The sequence below is a fragment of the Meleagris gallopavo genome, chromosome 1 (genome assembly GCF_000146605.3).
Source record: "Meleagris gallopavo isolate NT-WF06-2002-E0010 breed Aviagen turkey brand Nicholas breeding stock chromosome 1, Turkey_5.1, whole genome shotgun sequence".
Lineage (NCBI taxonomy): Eukaryota > Metazoa > Chordata > Aves > Galliformes > Phasianidae > Meleagris > Meleagris gallopavo.
Window position 1 is genome coordinate 170262815 of NC_015011.2, and position 18624 is coordinate 170281438.

The 18624-nt window shown below is 38.6% G+C and overlaps 1 long non-coding RNA gene across 1 annotated transcript; it reads right to left on the bottom strand.

Moving 5' to 3' along the window:
• On the bottom strand, positions 1 to 17467 carry LOC104917555. The gene is made up of 4 exons (XR_004158642.1): positions 17345 to 17467; positions 14362 to 14468; positions 3861 to 5181; positions 1 to 1496 (listed from the first exon to the last, which is right to left on the bottom strand). It is a non-coding gene; the product is annotated as an uncharacterized LOC104917555 (long non-coding RNA).
• Positions 17468 to 18624: the final 1157 nt, after the last annotated feature.

Here is an 18624-nt window from a genome sequence, read left to right on the forward strand (position 1 = left end):
TTTAATTATTTAAGTTTTCATTTAAATTCCTTAGGTCTGATCTTCAGGTGGGAAACACAGGTTCCCTGAAAGTAATGGGTCTGTGTCAATTTCTCTTTATTCTTTCTGTTTTAGTTCATATCTACTTTTTAGTTAAAAAGCTAAAATTTTTGAGGAATGCAATTTACTAAATATTCCATTTATTTTTCATGCCTATATTTCTTTGCCTCTAGAGAATCTCCTTTCTGTTTGTAGTGGCTTTTCTGGATGTTCCCTGGCAGTCGGTGTGCTGTAAGGGCAGTACCAGTGCCTGCAGTGTGTGAGACTTGTCTTGGCATTTTTGTTATTATTATTTCACCCAGCCAGCGGCAGTTCAGGGGAGATCGTGAACAAATGCAGGAAAATAGTCATTTATCAAAGTGTGGCAGGTATCTGAAAAAAGCTAAGCAAATTTTCATGCAGCATGAGAAGAGTGCTTTCCTGAGGCTGAGGGCATCCTCCACAGTTTCACAGCTAGCAGTGCAGTCGGTGCTGTCAGACCTCAGGGTCAGCGAATCTGTTCTCCAGGGGCTGCAGCCTTGCTCTTGTCTCTTGAAAATGATGACAGCCTTGGCTTGGTGCAAAGGCTTGACCTGGTTTATTGCCTCCAAGCCTCACGGCCTTTATACTCCAATGACCTGACTGGTGAGGCATTGCGTGTTTCCCTGAAACAAGGTGTTGACAACACTCTGTAGTCTTCCTCCTGGCTAACATAACTCCTTTCTAACTCCTCCTTTACAGTGATGCAAACAAACCAGTATCTCATTTCGCACACATCATTGCTTAGCTGCATCCTGCCCTTGTTCCCTTCCCTTCCTCCATCTTTCATCCCTCCTTCCCTTCATTTGAATCCTGGGCCATATAACACAGTCCACTCATCCCATGACAGAAACACGCACTCCAAAGCAGCATCTCACACACTTTTCCTTTATTGCTTAAGCTTATGTAGAGGAATTCTGTTTTGTTCTCAATTCATTAGGCCCATATATGAACAATACTGAATGGTGCTGCAGAATAACCTCTCTAACAATAAACATCACCAAAATATTTACAGACAGGTGCCCATTCCTTAAAGAAGAAATAGGAAGGACTTTTACCATGAAAAGTATTTATGCAACCTGTTTGTTTTTGTTGGTTTTTTTTTTTTGTCAATGTCTTTTCTCAGCTTTATGTACCCTGTGATATAATAAAGCTGTGTATAGATAGTGAAGCTTTTAGTAAAGCATAATATGATAGAATGCACTGAGTTGGAATGAACTCACAAGAATCATTGAGTCGAACTCCAATAGGCTGCTTAGCATTCTATGGAATAATAACAGTGGTAAAAGTTCTAGTATGGGTGTAGGTTTAAAACTACATATTTAGGTGTAGGCTTAAGAAAGAGAATAATCTTCACCAACAGAAACACATTTATGCTCCTTTAATTGGAGGCTTGAATCCATGAGAAAGTTTCTGGATGGTAACAAATTCAGGCTGATCTGCAGTTTGGAGAGAAGGATAATAAAAGTTAGAACAAATGTGATTTACAAACTTGGTAAAAGAGAGAATTCATTGAGAATGAAAATAAAAAATTAGCATTTTTTCCATAGGATTTTGGAGTTTCTGTTCCTGTTTGGCATTGGGAAATGCCTTGGTCACCCATAGGACCACTGTTTGAGTAAAGTAACCCAGCAGCCCTAGAAGGCTGCTGTTATATTCCCATGAGGAATGAAACCTGGATAGTTTTGCCAGAGTCACTTCTCCTGAAATCATCTACTGGCCCAGCTGTACTGGTAAACAGAAGAGCTGTGGTGTGCTTGAGCACTCATCCATTGATCTGTTTGATTACCATTTTCTGGCTCTGCTTTTGTACAACTTTCTGCAAGACAGATCTGCTACAAACAAGAGCAGCCATAACCACCGTGAACCTGAGCCAAATGGTGTTGCTTAGCAATGGTGTTGCTTAGCCAGAAGCCAAGAATCAGTCTCTTTTACACTCTTCTCTCTTATTTAGCAGCATAGACTTAGCCAAAAGCACAATTAGCTCTTTCTGTTTGGTACTGGCAATATATTTTTAATCTACACATGTATCAATAACCAGTGAACCCTATCTGTAAGTCATCTAGCCTTCCTGACTGCTGCTTGATAAGGTCTTCCTCCTCCAGCAACGTTCTAAATCATAGAATCATTTAAAGGCCATCTGGTCTAACTTCCCTGCAATGAACAGGGACACTTACAGCTCGATCAGGGTGCTCAGAGCCCTGTTCAGCCTGACCTCAAGTGTCTTCAGGGACGGGGCACCCACCAACTCTCTGGGCAAAATGATGTACAACTTTCTGAAAATGGATACAAATATCTGTTCAAGTCCATGCATACTTTTAAAACCGTTTTCTTTGAGTTTGTGTCATGATGACATGAACACATTAACTGGGTTTCTCAACTCCTTCTTTCTTGGGGTTGGAAATGTGAAAGATCAGGATTTTATCCAGGTGTTTGCTGGGACCAGCTCATCCTTGAGAACTGGTCCACCTGCAGCTGAGGAGATTTAAGGTTCTTCAGCTGCAAGGGAAGGAAGTGGATGAATAGTTCTCCTCAGGTCAGCTGGGCATGTGGACAATGTGGAAAAATGTTTACAGGAGTGTAAAAAGGAGATATTATTTAAATATGTTAAGTGAAAGAGGGAAAAAATTAGTCAACGAATACAGACTAAAGTAACAGTATAATATCCTCTTCAGTTTCTCTCTGCAAAAAGTTTACCTACAAATTCTCACAAAAATTTCCAATGTTTTTAAGCCCCAACTATTTGGCAGAACTGTTTATCATACATGTTAATATTATTAACGTTATTTTGTTATTTCTCTAAATTCCCAATTCCATCTTGACTTCTACCTAGACTGAAAGTTTTTCTTGGTACTGTAGAGGAGAAAGGGAAAGTGAAGACATCATTTAGTGTTCGATGTCAAGCTTTTGAAAAGAAAAGGCTCTACAATTATATAAAGTGCTGTGGTAGTTATCAGAAGCTTCTAATAGCAGTTTCGAGTCCCTAATGATGCTACAGGAAGGATCTCACTAAATATTCAATTTTAGAAGATTACTTTAAAAACAAGTTTGGATAGATTAGACACAACTTCCTTTAAATTGCTGTTGAAAAATTTTCTGAGACTGGTTTTCTTGCTCATAAATGTACATTAAATCCCAAGCTATTAATAGGATGATTCTATCTTAGTGAGCGTGTAATCCAAATGGTATTTTTTCTGATAGGTTGGGAATTTTCCAACAGAAAGTATTTTTTGTTAAAAATGTATCTTTACCAAAACCACAGTTTATTTAATGTAAATATGTATTCCAGCTTTAATAGGATGGAATTTTCTTATTAAAATAAAAAAAGAAAAAAAGATTTAGAGAAATCATTATAACTTTCTGCCTTGGCTAACTTATGTGCCTATGGAAAATGTGGAAAATGAAGGCTGAAGTTACTGCAAGCGCATGATTTTGCCTGGAGACTTGAAGACCTATTTCCTATCTGTCAGGAAAGCACTCCTTTCACCCAGCTGTGCTGGGATGTGCTGTTTTTAATCTGTAAGTGAGAGGCTTGCTCTGCAGCCTCATGGTCATGACATGCACATGCAGGGCAGTTGCCAACAGAGATGCAATGTGACAAGAGCATCGGCATATGCATAAAGAAGCCAAAGCTCATGTCTCTGCTCTGAGTATGGCAAAGCAGATCCAAACACGGATCTGCCTTGTTCTATTTGACAGCATCTTGTGACTGCTAACAGCCACAGGATAGATGGAAAAATCTCTTGGCAGTGGACACCCTTAGAACACTGCATTCCAAAGATATGAATGGAGAAGAGACTCACAGGAAATAAGATTTCATCTTTCCAAGACAGCAACTGCCCACGAAAGCACAGACACGTTCTAGAGAAACACAAATGATGCCATGTGAATTGTAAGAATTTTGACTCCACATATTTTGTTTTTGACAGGAGTGTAGCCATTTCAGATTTTCTCCAGGTACTCACCATTGCTAAGTAAGCATGTCATTATAAGAGAACATACTGTAGGAAGATAATAAATGTGACTTGCTTAACAACTGTGTTATCTCACATGACCAGACACAAGAGTAGATAACATAATCTAAGTATCAAAGTGCCTTAGGCAAAGGGTATGACAAGCTGTAAGTCACACTCTTTAAATTAGCATATATTCATTTGCAATGCAACCACCCCCCTTGAAGTACACATAAAGCCAGTCAGAAATTAAATCTAAAATTTGTCAACGAAAGTTTATTACAAAAAAAAATGAAGCCTCATATGTGCTTTCCATCAGTGCTGTAAAAGTGTCTATTGCAATTACACTGCCATAAATTTGTATTTGTTAAGTATTTGTTGAGTGCTTTTTCCTCGCTGCAAACTGTCTTGACCGTTATGATTTTTGACCCTGGGTCTGGGAACACCAGACCTTCACATTAATGTCTTCATACTGATGCTAAAGCCCTTACTTGCTGCAGCACTTCAGATTCTTCTGTCTGCTTAGTTTCTATCTGATTATGATAGAAAGTGCAGAATTCATTCTGACATGAAACTTTAAAAACTATTTCCTACCCAGCTTTCATTTTTTTATACATTAAATTTGTTCTTCAATATACTATGTTTGTTGTACCCAATATAGTCAGAGATAATGCCATTAATCTCTTTTTTCTGGTCATATTTTACATTAAAAATCCAATTACAAATTACTGTAAGTAGATTACAAGTAATTGCTTTACAGTCAGTCAGTTACTATGGGGTCTGATAGGTTGCTTTGCAAATACTGTTTGCTGTCTTCCAAAGTACAATATACTGATTTCTTCTACCCATGTAACATGTATATATAATGTTCATTGAGCATTACATAGCCTCTTATAAATTTATTTTTATTATTTATACTGAGTGTCTTTGAGCTTCTTTTCATCAACCAAACATCAGTCTTTTGATTATATTTTAATTGGTGTATCTTCCTTCTAAATTCTGAATTTTGTTTGAATGAAATCAACCTAGATGAGCATGGATTATGAATTCTTTAATACTCACATTTTATTTAAGAGAAAAAGTTAAGTTATACACGAGTCTTCTCCCGACCCTTGGCCCAGGAACACACTTCACCCAGGGACTTCATCACTAGTATGAACTCACCAGCTAACTGCAACAAGAAAAAGTGGCAAGGATCATGTTAGGTGCAGCCAATTGCATGTTAGCTATCAGGATTGGAGTGTGGGGAGCTGGTGTTGTTTTTCAGAACTACCAGTGCTTTGTCTTATCTTCTGTTTGCTTTAGGGTATAGATAGCCTCTTAGGAGACAAGAGTTCAAATGGAGATTTCATCTCCAGAGTCAAATGGAGCTCCAGCTCAGCTCACCGCTGGCCCTAGGTAGCTGGCCAACCATGGCTCTGTTTGTGTATGGGAGCCCACTAGGTATTGCTCAGTATAATGCAATGGGAACCTGCGTTCTCCAGCACAGAGAAATACTGAGGAGTGGATGCATCTATCAGAGGGATATGCCAAACAGTAGTTTTCTCTGAGACACTACTGATCCTCTATCAAACAATGGCCTCAACCATAATGTAAGCATATATGAATTGTTTTAATTAGCTGAATGTGAGTATCACATTTATTTCTGTCTTGGGACTAATCAAGCTGATTAGTCCCTATTTTTGAAGGAACATAAGATTTCCTTTGCTTAGAGGGCATCTGATTACCAAATAGTTTCTCTACATTTTGTATTCTGAATGAGCTCCAAAACAATATTTCACTGCATTGAAAGAGTTGGGCTTATACATGAGCTCATCTGAATGCACAGTGTGTCCTGCCTTGCAAGAATGTATTTGACTTGCTTCTTTACTCTCTTAATATATATTTTACTTGCATGATATTAGAAATGATGGCTCAAAAAATATAGGTCTTTTTTTGTACTGAAGTCTTCAACGTGGACATCCTGAGAAATATATTCCTAAAATTTCTCATCTGTCCCAAACTATTTTGTTTTGTTTTATTTTGTTTTGTTTTGTTTTTATATCAGCATGTCTTGAAGAGTCATGTAACTACCACTGAATGGCACAGTTGAGGAAACTACATTCTCCAGATGCAATAAAAGTTACTGTATTTTATTTCCTATTTTCTGTGGAGGAAATGACTTTTAAAAGCCTCCTATGATTCTGCAAGAAATAAAAACACGAATATAAATTAGTTTCTGCAAACTGTACACTTCTACTGCACTCATTTCAATGAAAATGTGTAGGTTTCAAAAGTGGAAGAGGGTTTTTTAATTGTAGTGTTCTCCTTTAGTAAAATGTAGTCAGATATTTTATAGCACACTAAATGCGTACATATGGATGTGCAATAAAATTCTTATTACTGTCCTCTCTCATCAAGCTACATATAAACACAGAAATACATTATATTTCACCAAATCAGTTATAATATTTTTAAAGTAGAAGCAGATTTTGGTTCATTTATGATAAAGAGCACAGGGTTTTTTATGTAATTACGTGGAAAACTCTGATACAACTCTAAGGATTTAGAGGAATTCTTAACTTAGTTAACTCCACAGCTCAGACTACTTAAATCAACAATATTCTGTGCTGGAACTAGCCCTAAAAAATAATGTAATAGTTAAATAGCTCTAAATATGTTGGGGGGAAAAAGTTTGAATTGTTTCTTAAATATCCTGGGACTTTGGCCTTGGAACTCACAGCTATTGCCTTTCTTCCAAAATTCTAGTAAAACATGAAAATATTTTATCTGCACTGTTCATTAGCCTCTTGCCTCTGATAATGGTTTGGGCTGTATGAAAGGGAAGAGATTCTTTAGTTTAGATCCATGGTAACTCCTCAAAGCTAAACTCTGCCCACATAGTGCATGTCACCTTTATAAGTATCTATGTCTCTTACACTACACAAACTGTAGAGATAAAGTCATTCTGTAATACAAAATAGGTATTATATCCTTTGAAAAGCACTGTCTGAAAACCTTGTAGAAGAAAGCCCTTTGTCCATACCTTAATTTATCATTCATGTAAGGGGCCGATTTTCAAGATATTGCTTTCTGCCTGCATTTGAAAAAATAATCAACAGTTTTAGATGGATTCCATTTTCTCTGAATCATTAAGGAGAAAGTGTTTAAGGCCTGCTGTCAAATTCATTTTGCTTTGTCTCAGGCTGGATAAAGACATCTTGTGATTTTCTCTGGCCTTGCAGGAAAGTGAATCTACATATGAAAACACTGTTTTCTACATACTGTGAAATTTTAGTGGCATTTGGAGAGTTGCTATTTTTTTAATCTTACAATCCATTGTTAAATCTTGTAGAATGAGTTCTAAAGTTACTTAGGTTAAAACCCCGGAAGAAAATACCCTGGTATGCATCCGGAGTACTGCATCCAGTTCTGGGGCCCCCTACACAAAAAGATCATGGAGTGGATCCAGAGGAGGGCCACGAAGATGATCAGAGGGCTGGAGCACCTCCCCTATGAGAACAGGCTGAGAGAGCTGGGGCACTTCAGCGTGGAGAAGAGAAGGCTCTGGGAGGACCTTACAGCAGCCACAACCTAAAAGTTATGGATGCCCCCTCCCTACAGGCATTCAAGGCCAGGCTGGATGGGGCTTTGAGCAACCTGGTCTAGAGGGAGGTGTCCCTGCTTGTTAGCAGGGGGTTGGAACTAGATGATCTTAAAGGTCCCTTCCAACCTAAACCATTCTATAAATGTATGATTCTGTATTTAACACAACTTGTAAAGTGCTAAAGAAAAGATGACATATTGAATGGAAGATTTTTTATGCTGCTGTATTATTAACATTCCTATTTAAAAGAAAATGAGTCCAGAAAGGCCATGGAAATGCAGTCATTTTCATATTCTCTACATCTCCTACCATCTTCTGGCCAATGCAGAGACATGGACTCCTGCTCTCCCTTCAATAACCCATGTCTTTGGCAGTTTCCCACACTTCTGACCTCAGTTCTCAGTATCACATCGTTCATTCAGCTGTAATCACAGAAATGTACAGCTGGGAAGGTTTTTGAATGCATGTCTACTGCCCGAATTCCATCCCCCTGCTGAGAGGTCATATCACCTTTCAACAAGCTAGATTCCTAACATCAGTTTGTCTAATCTATTTTTAAAAGCATCCAGTAATGAAGACTCCACAACATCCTGGCCTGTGCTGCCTACCAGTGCTCACCGTCCTTATTGTAAGGACATGCACCAAGAGTACCTTGAACCTTGAACTCTTTTGATTTAGGTTAATTTGATTGATTTTTATTTTTTTTCCCCAAGTTTACTCTGCTCTAGATTAAAAATAAAATAAAACCTTAGAATCTTTGAATAAGAAAGTCAGGAACTACTTTATGCCAGCTGAGAAATCTGAAGTGCCAAGAGAAGCAGAGGGACTATTTGAACCAGCCTATTTTTAAGGCTCCTATTTATACTCCTCAGTATGATGTCTGCCCTTTTTGCGCAATGCTGATTCATGTTTTCTTCTCATCTGCTGTGGCACTCAGATTGCCTTCTGCAGAGCTACTGCCTAATCAGTCATCTCCTGTCCTGCATTTGTTCCCAGTCAGATGTACAACTTGTGTCTGCCTCTCTTGGACTGAACTGACAGAGAAAGGAAAGGTCAAATGGTTTTCACACCTTTGTCAAGATTGCTCTGAAGCCAAAGCCAGTTCACTTGCAGTCTCTCCAAGCTTGATATCATCTGCAAAGTGAGAAGTGAGGTCTCTTGCTAAATTATCACATTCATTAGTATCAGTTGCTGGTCACATCTTTTGAAAACAGCAGTTAATACCTTATTCCTGGGGAACAGCTGATAATGGCTTTGTGAATAAACTTTTCCATCCACTTCACAGAAGTTTCATCTAGACCATGCTTCCCTTCTTTGCGAGTGGGAATATAAGGTTGAGTCAAATGCTCAGTGAGCACAAGATAAATAATAGTCTCTGCTTCTCTAGCTGTAAGAGCTGTTGCACCACCTCCAGATGTGACTTGGCTTCTCTTTTTCTGATGGATTTGAAAAAGTAGAAGATTACAGAGTTGGAAATCATAAATGAAGGTTCAAAGAGGAAAACAATACCTCAACATCCAGCCGACCTGGTTATAAGAAAAGGTTTTTCACTGTAAGGATAGTGAAACACTGGCACAGATTGCCCAGAGAGGTGGTGGGTGCCCTGCCTTTGGTATTCAAGGTCAGGCTGGACAGGGCTCGAGCAATCTGATCTAGCTGTAGGTGTCCCTGTTCACTGCAGGTGTTCTGGTTTTATCAGTATTCCATATCATGCAATCATGTGGAGCTGTACTTCCTAAAGTCCTGTGACTCTAGCAATCTCAGCTATTCCTCTGTGAGTTCTGGCTCTCCAAGAGGAAGATGCACTGAGAAGGAACAGGTCTTATGGCAACATGGTGCCCCAGACAGAATTGAGTCAGATAATGGAACTTCCAAGCAGTTGACCTAGATGAATAGCTGAGACTGCTAGATTCTATCTCAATGAAGAGCAATTTGCTTAAGAATCTTGCGCAAAGATTATGCTATCTCCTGCCCTTATTCAAGGCTAGGCAGTCTTTTCACCTTGCTTACTGTAAGAGAAATTCAGGGAAATGCTGCATAATCTGCTGGGGATCTGACAATCAGCTAGGCAAGTATAGTGGTGTGAACTTCATAGAAATAAATAACACCCTGAGTACCTTTGCCCACTTCCCAGGTGATGATTACTGCAGTGATAATAACAGGTCATGCTGCAGCACCAGGGGACTTGAGGACACTTAAGAAGGGAGAATTTCAGTGGGCTGAGCCCCTACACTGTGCCTAGAAAGCTGGCTATATTTGGCATTGCAGTGACTGCTCCTGAATTTCCAGATTAGCACTAGTGAGTGCAGTCCAGGAAGGAAGCTGACTAAAAAGTTTCATAAAATGGAAGACAAGAAAATTGAGTGGGGAAAAAGTAAACCAACAAGCATTTATGTCTGCACAGATGAATGAAAAGAGTGGTAATCAGGTGTCTGGAAAAGCAGTCTATCTATCTGTACTGAGGAGAGCAATGCAGCAGAGTTCATCTTGCAAACTGAGGGTTAATAGTGCTGAAGCTGAATCTAGTCTAGTTCACATAACAGCCAATGAATTCTTTATCCATTGAAAACCTACTTGTGTTGGGTTGTCTGTCATGGACAATCGAGAATTCTAGACAAAATTTCTAGTTTGTTTTTCTACAAGTTTTGCTATAGATTGGAATGCTCATGGTTCCTGTTACTTAGTTAAAGTTAAAAGGACCATCTCTTTGGCCCTATCACCAAGATTGGTTTGTGTCCTGATTTTAATTCTATTAATGTACAAACAGATCAAATACTCGCGACTCCATCTTGTAGTAAGGATATGTAACTACTGTAGTGCTTTTCTCTAACATCCAAGGGAGCAGGTAAAATAGGAGAATGTCTTTATAGGGAAATCCTGGCTCCCCTGCTGAGCCATTGAGCCTCTTGAATTCCATCAGTTCAGCAATGGTAGGGCAGAGACAGCCCTAATTCCAAAAGAAAATAGATGTGTAGGGCAGAACATCCACACAGCTACCACCATGATGTATGACCTGGAGGGCATGCAACATGGCAGTTGATGCCAGCAGGGGCTGTATTTTTCACACAGGGAAAGGCTCCAGATATCTCAGGAGACCTTGAGGCCATCATTTTCACAGGAGGATAGAGAGGAAGAAGGATCAGAGCAACTTCCAAGGTCAGTAGTATGCAGTAGCACTGTGTAAGTCACAGCGGGGCTCAGGGAGTTGTTATCTATAATAGCACACCATCCACAGGAAGCTCATTTTGCCTCTTCTCACTGCTGTAACATTTTAAACACATCACTTATAACTTTTACTATGTACCATCATTCAAAGGAATCCAAATAGAGTTGTTTGGATATCTGAAGCACACACTATTAATAGCAGTATTGGAAAGTGATACAGCTAAATGAAGACAAGCCAAGTAGCTTTTTAAGCAAAAATAATAAACAGTTTCAAAATAGTTTTACACCAAGGAACTCCAAGATCAGTGATATTATGACACAGATCTGTCTGAAGGCACAAGCAAGCTGTGCAGCTCTGCGTATGACAGTTGGAGGAAGCCTTCCTGTCTGCTGTGTCCAGGCCCCAGGAAGGCACCAACCATTCCAGTCTACGTATTTTTCCTACCTACTGAAGGAAGATTGCAGTCTGAAAAGAGGTATTAGACCACCTCACATCTATCTTTACCAGTAATGCAAACAAATTGTTTAATTTGCTTGAATGGCTTTTGATTTGCTAGAATGACTTTTGCGAAAAAAGGCAGCATTACAAATCCTACCAATTCTACCCTACACTTAAATTCTTACTGTTGCAATGTCCCAAGGTGACTACCTGAATGTCTAGAGCGTGCCAGTAGGATGTGGAAGATCTAGGTTTGAGTTCAGTCTCTATATAAGATGGTTACAGCTCATCACTGATTTGTGCAAAAGATTGAAAGATTGCCTGGGAATTTTCAGGGGAAAGGATGAGACTAATACTGAGGTCTTTTAATCTTTTCCACTTCAATAAAATTAATTTCATTTGTCAAAGTACTAACTAAACATAAGTGCTTTCACATACAGTCTTTCTCTCCATGATCCTACAAATATCATTTCATCAGCAAGAGTGGCTGAGTCAGCCCTAGCTCCTCAGTGGCATGCAACTTTGCATGGAAAGTCTGTGTATGCATTAGTGAGTGCACTATAGAGATGTGTGTATGTATGACATATACTCCTGAATTTAAGGTGATCCACTCTGGAGGTGATCCTCCCCCTCTATTCTGCCCTGATGAGGCCACACTTAGACTATTGTGTCCAGTTCTGAACTCTCCAGTTCAAAAAAGGACAGGGATATCCTAGAAGGAGTCCAGCAGAGGGCCAGAAAGATGATAAAGGGCCTGGAACATCTCCTGTGTGAGGAAGGGCTGAGTAACCTCTGTCTGTGATTAATATACATTCCTTAAAGGTTTCAAATCCCGCTTCAGCTGTCATGGGTGCCTGCTGTATCCAGTGGAACATTTACCACAGAGGATGAGAGCAGCCTGACTGAGATCTGCAGTAGCACCTGCTTCCTTGCCTACCTGTATAGAAGACAAGTGTGTGAAAATAAAGACTGTGCTATAATAACCAGAACCTGAAGTGGAGATGTATCTTTTGTAGTGCACTTCTGAAAAAGAGAGCCTTATTCCATGGCTAAGATGAATTAGAAAACCACAGCGCGGGTCCTCAGCACTTGGCAAATTGCAGTAAGGGACAGGAAAGAGACCAGCCTGTGTTATATAACCATCTTTCTGTAATATTGAAGATATCCATTTTATCTGGCAATAGCTGTGACACTTCCTTATCCCTTCAAAATATTGAGTGAATTCACAAATGACTTTCAATAACCCATTTGTATTCATTTTCTTTTTCTAAAATAAACTTGTCTAAGAGAAATAATGAATACCACATTCATTATACTGAAAGCCTTTTGCAAGAAATATCCTGCCTAGTACATTTCTTTACACCCAAGGAGTATGATAAGATAAATTCCATTTTCAAGCAGCTGAATGGTATTACAGTCCCATTAATTCTGATAGCTAAGCCCCAGCAAGAGCATTTCCTGTAAACTCTCTTGGCTTTGTTTGGACATACAGTATGGAAACTTACTTGAGAATAAGATGGCATTTATGCATTTTTAAGAATTTTTCATCACCTTTAACAGTTTTGCTTTTTTCCCTAATGCATCAAAGCATTAAAAAATAAGTGACTGTAACAAATAGCCTCAAAGAAGTAGTGTTTACAGAGAACTTTGATTCTAGTTTAATGCATCAGCAAGCATTTTGGCAAACTTTGCCCATCTGTTGTTGAGCTGTGGGAACCATAGATTCCTTTCCATGTAGAATAAAGGGTACTAAATATAGTTACTATGAGCAAGAAACAAGTGACTAAGAGGGAAATTTTGAGAAAAGCAAAAGGACAGCATTTTAAAAGTCTCCTATTTACAACTTTATCAGCAACCTAACATAGGAAAACATGGGTTCTTCTCTGGCATGTAATAGGCACGAGGTGCAGTATTAAGAGTGACCTGGAAATTGTGTGATCCATGGGTTCCAAAGAGACCTTTTGGAAGTGTCAGATCAAACTTTTGTCTTATTTTTATCTTCTGGAGGTAGGGAAATGGGTAAGAGCTCTGGAGTCTTCCATCAGTTATGTAATACTGCATATTTGGCATATGCTTCTTCATCTCTTGTTGCAACTGTGACTATGCAGATCCACCTGAGAAAAGGTGTATCTGCTGCACAGGACAGAATTATTAGAGTGACTTTGTGGAGATATTCTTAATTGGCAACAGAGTCAATTAAAACTGTATTTGGCATTTCTAGTCTCCAAAGCCACCAAGGAAAATGGTAAAACATTGTTTTGGCAACCTAAAATGAACTGGTTCGAGAAGTGGTGGAATGTTTTTTATGACCTCTTTTCACTTTGCTCCTACTTTACGTTTCTTGCTCAACATTTAAGAAAAAAGAAAAAGATTTCTGGGACTAACACCAAACCAGTCTGATGGTCCCTCAAACTTTTTCCCTTGTTCTACTGAATTTTCTTGGACAAATTCAGCACAGAATATCTGCCATGTAGGGAGCCAGAACTAATAGTGATATTTGCTAGTACCAGTGTTGTAACTTAGAGATAAAGGAATTTCAAATCCAAGAGCATCCCTAACCACCTGACTTATCTGTGGTCTTGCCACTCTGATCTTGTGACAGAGATGGAAAAAGAGATCCTTCCAGCTGATACAAACATGTACATTAAAAGTATGTGAGTTATGGCACAGCCTCACTGCAAGAGGATCTCACCAAACCTGAGGTCATGAGGACAATTCTCTTCATCTTTATTTTGCAGAAAATTGCTGTGATAACAAGCTGGGAAGACAAAGGGGAAAACAAAGAGTTTATTGTTATGTTTAAGCCACAAATAGGAAAAAGTTCCTTCCAGATGAAAAATAATTGAGAGGAAATTTTTTGCTGGCTTGCTCTATTGTCTGCACCTTTACAAATTTATTCTGTAAAAGTTAGTGCAGTTAGGTCAGCTGGACCTGAGCTTGTGAGAGGAGTCAAGGAATATGATAAGGATCACTGAGTGAAGAGAAAACTTAGTTTTGACCATGATTCTTCCTTTTGTTTTCTTCCACATCTCAAACAACCTTTTGCACAATGCAGTACTCTGTAAATATCTTTTGACATGACCTTTAGGTCATAATAGAAGTATACAATTATATAGATTAGTAATCTCATATAATACTCATGTTGGAAGGAATCTCCTGACCTGCTTGCTGAAGGCTTCAAAGTGGCAGTGCACAGCGCTTTGTCCAGTTTGGTCTTGAATATTCTGAGATGTGCAGATTCCACTTGTTCTCTGAGCAATTTTCTCTCCTATACAAACAGTTAAAAAACCATACATGACAGGAACTTTTCTAATGCTTGCATAGTATCCAGCACAATACATTTCTGGTGTATGGATGCCGTTTGTACTAGAAATAATAAAAAAAAATAGTAGAAATGCTATTGTAAAATGCATTCTATTGCATTCATTATGTAAATGCTGTCACATTTTCTCACATTTACTATCAAGAAACGCAAGATTTAAATGACAGCAATGACAAATTCTGCACTGTATGTCCAAGAACTATTTCTGTTGTGGTGTTATATCAGCCATCTGTTCTCAGAGTACAACCACACTGCACTGAAAGATAATTTTCTTCATACTGGCTAATAAGTTTAATACCTTGTGAGACTGGATGCATTTTAAGATAGTAATTTTCAAAGTGAGGGCTTCTGGGAAGGTCACAATCCACTGTGCTCAATTAGCACTTGTTAAAATCCAAAGGGTGAACACATCTGCAACTAGGATTATCACATTGTCAAAAATTGCTCATTCCTGGAAACTCTCATGAATAATGTGACTCATCTCTGACAAGACTTACATCACAAACACATCTCTGGAGCAAAAGTTCCCATTTTTACAGCTACTTAATATTTCACTGAGGGTGGTTGAGTACCTCCCGCTGATGGTGAGCCAAGTGAAAATGAGGGTACTCAGTATCCAACCCATTAGTCTCACAAATGGTATTTTCTTAGGAACAGCTCAAGGTTTAGTTTCTAAATGCATCACTGTGTGTGTGCTGTGAGCAAAGTCCCATTGTTTTATCACAATCCTAATTTCCCATTTAAATTAATGGAATAGTAGCACCATTTACTTTAATGACTAACATAATATGCAGTATCATTTCTTGCATAAGTTGCTTCCCACAGCTAATCTGCTACTGCACAAAATAACATCAAAAATATATTTCTGTAATGGTGTTTAATGAAAGAAATTTACTTGTGCTCTTAGTTGTGCTTTGTATTTCTTGGGAACTCTGTCACACTACTAGGCAGCAAAGAGACTGTTTTTACTGATATACTCGTACATCTTTTATGGAAAAGGAGGGCATGACTTTAAAGAATTGATGGGACTTTTTTGGCCTTTTTTTTTTTTTGTTTACTTGCCATATCTGATGCTCAAAAAGTTGCTACTTGTAAGCAAACATATTGTTCACATATTTCTTGCTTGCACTAAGGGGCCAAGAATGGAGGTACCAATGGTAATTTACACATGAAAAAAAGACAAAGATCTTCCAACCTCAGGGCAAAATACAGTCACTAGACAATAGTGGTCACTCATACTGGTTTCTCATTCTGGAAGATGCAAAGCTAGCTCACTGATCACAGATAAAACATAAGACCACCAACAGACAGCCATTTATAGAATGGATTCCTTAGCTAGAAAATGTGTTGCACCAGCCATCACATGGAACCACTGAAAAGTCCCAAATTTCTACGGTAAAATCCACAAAACTTTGAAAGTCATCCTGAAACCTGCTACTGCACACTTAAATTACTGTTATACCTGTAGGCTCGCATCAAATGAAGACACATTTCTGTTAGATTTTTACCATTCAAGAAGTCACTATTCTGCTTGAGAATAGCATATGTGATCCAGAGCCATTTGGCTGGAGGCTATTTGGCACTGAAGTGCTCTGTTTCATGTAAGAGGTCTGCTCCCCCAAGTTGGAGGCAGTAAACAGATGCCTGAGGACTTCACAAAAAAATGAACTAGAGCCAAGAAACATATTCAGTGAGGTCCATTCCATTTCTGATTTATTAATCTGGTACACTAGAAGAAGCGAGGATTCTACTGTGACCTCTGAAAGTAATGGCATTATAACTTCACCGGCTTCCTCCATTCAAACTGCATATTTGCTTTGCAGCTAAATTAACTATGAACACACACATGGCTGCTCTTCTTCTGAATATCACCTTCTTAGGTCATTCATTTTTAAATAGTTACTTTACATGCAGAAAATGTTATGGATGTAGCCTTCTCAAAGTTAGTGCACACAGAGGTACAACATCATTTAGTTGGTTCTAATTTAATCCTCCTCTCAAGCTCTGGTTCCCTGTCCTCCAGCTCTAGAACTGTTCATAACAAGAGACAAGATTTCTTTTCAGTTTTTTTCTCACAGCAGAGGCAAATTAGCCCTTGGCAGAGAATTATGAAAAATGTCAGCTTTGTAAGTCATAATCTCAGAGACTTGCAAATATGCAGGCTAAATCCTTCCTGCCTTGTGGAGCTCAGCTGCAGAACCAGGGAGCAGGTAGGTACTTCACACTCACAGCAATCTTTCTTATTTATATGTTAAAGATAAGCTGTGGAGTTTGAAGACGTACCTTCGAGCCATCTGCGTGTTCCTGGGGATTAAAGAAACTGGATTCAGTAATAAATTCCCTGCTCATTTAGCTCCATCCCCATCAGTGGAGTTTAGCCAGCAGAAGTGGCTGCCTGCAGCTTTTAAGGTCAGGAAGACCCCACCATGCATCTGGTCTCTTACATAACACACAGCAGAGAGTTTCCAGCAGGAGAATAGACTTTTCTTTATGCTAAACAAGCTGTGAATCTCAGTCTGAGCATCCCTGTGTGCTTCAGAAGGACTTGCAGCCTTGATTACAATTCCCATGCAATTCTGAATATGCCATATCCCTAAGTGAATGGTTCTCCTGATTAACAATGGAGACTGTTATAATATTTCTATTAACTGCCAATCTTAATTTTAATAAAGATTTAAGAAGTGGAAACTCATCTTCACAGAATGGGCTAGAAGGGACCTGAAGTACTGCTTATGTACTGGTCACACTGCTTGAAACCCAAGTTCAAATAACAACAGCTGTAGCATAAGCTTACATACAAAGAATTAATAACTTTTACTTACAGAGCAGAAATCCATAGAACTCAACAGTTTGTCCTATGCAGGTCTGATGTATACTCTGTGGAAAGTGAATTTACCTCATCAGAAACAAGGAAGCCATAATAATATGAGATGGTAAAAAGTGCTTTTGTTACAAGAAGATCATAAAATAATACCTGCTGCCATAAAGTATAGTGATTACAAGTCTTGACATTTGATTATTGCTTATTGCATTGAAATGACGGTATTTACTTGACAGAGAAAATATGTGCTATTATCATAAAAACAGGATGTTATTATATCTAACCATCAGTATTATTCCAACTCCTACAACTCGCTGCTAAGTTTTTTATAAAAGATGTTTCAATAAAATTTCTGACGTTTTCATATTTCTCAATATCTGTGTAAGATGTGCTCAATAACATGGCAGCAACTTGTACGATTTCCTCCTATTTCTGTAGAAGTATCGTTTTAAATGGGGCTTCTAATTAGGTCAAACACACTTAAAAAATGAAAAGGCTGAAATCCTGCCTAAATTAGGACAGCTCCTCTTTGATGTGGTAATTAAGTTTTGGTAGAACTACTGCAATAATTCAGAAGCCTGAAGTGTAGCGAAGGAAAATATCTAAATGGTCGAATCTTTTATTAACGCACTGGGTAGAAATGAAGGAGAAAATGTAGTGAGAGAAGAAAGAGGGAACATGAAAGAAAGGAGCCAACAAAATACTGGGGAGCTGTGAAGTAAAAGAGAGGGAAAATGAGATGAAGAAGGAAAAGACAGAGAAAAAATGGAAGCATTAGAAAAATTTTAAAAAGGAGTGATGAGAAGGTGAGATCTTTATGACAAAATGGAAAGGAAAATGCTGTGGAAGTATATGATGAAAGAAAGCAGTGAAAAAGGGAAGTTACAAAAAAGCATGTGTGCCAACCATATCAGCAGTTGGCAGGTGAAGAAATTCAAAGCAACAGCCGTTCACGTGGCAATCATCTTCCACAGCAAGGCTCTCAGTACCTTGCACAGGACAACTAATAAATGGTCCAGATAACCTTCTGCATATGTTCACAGTTTGACTGCAGACAGTAATAAAGTTTATCAGCATCTGCTTGAGGTGAGCATCATTTCCTGTCATATCTTCACTGAACAGCCAGCAATAGGGGAACATTGTGGATTTTTGCCATTCACATAATGTCATGCAATAGTTCTTTCTGCCAAAATCAGAACTCTAATCCAATAATTTCCAAGCCTCCAGATCATGTTCACATTCTGAAAAGAATACTTAGAATCATCACAGAACAATAAGATT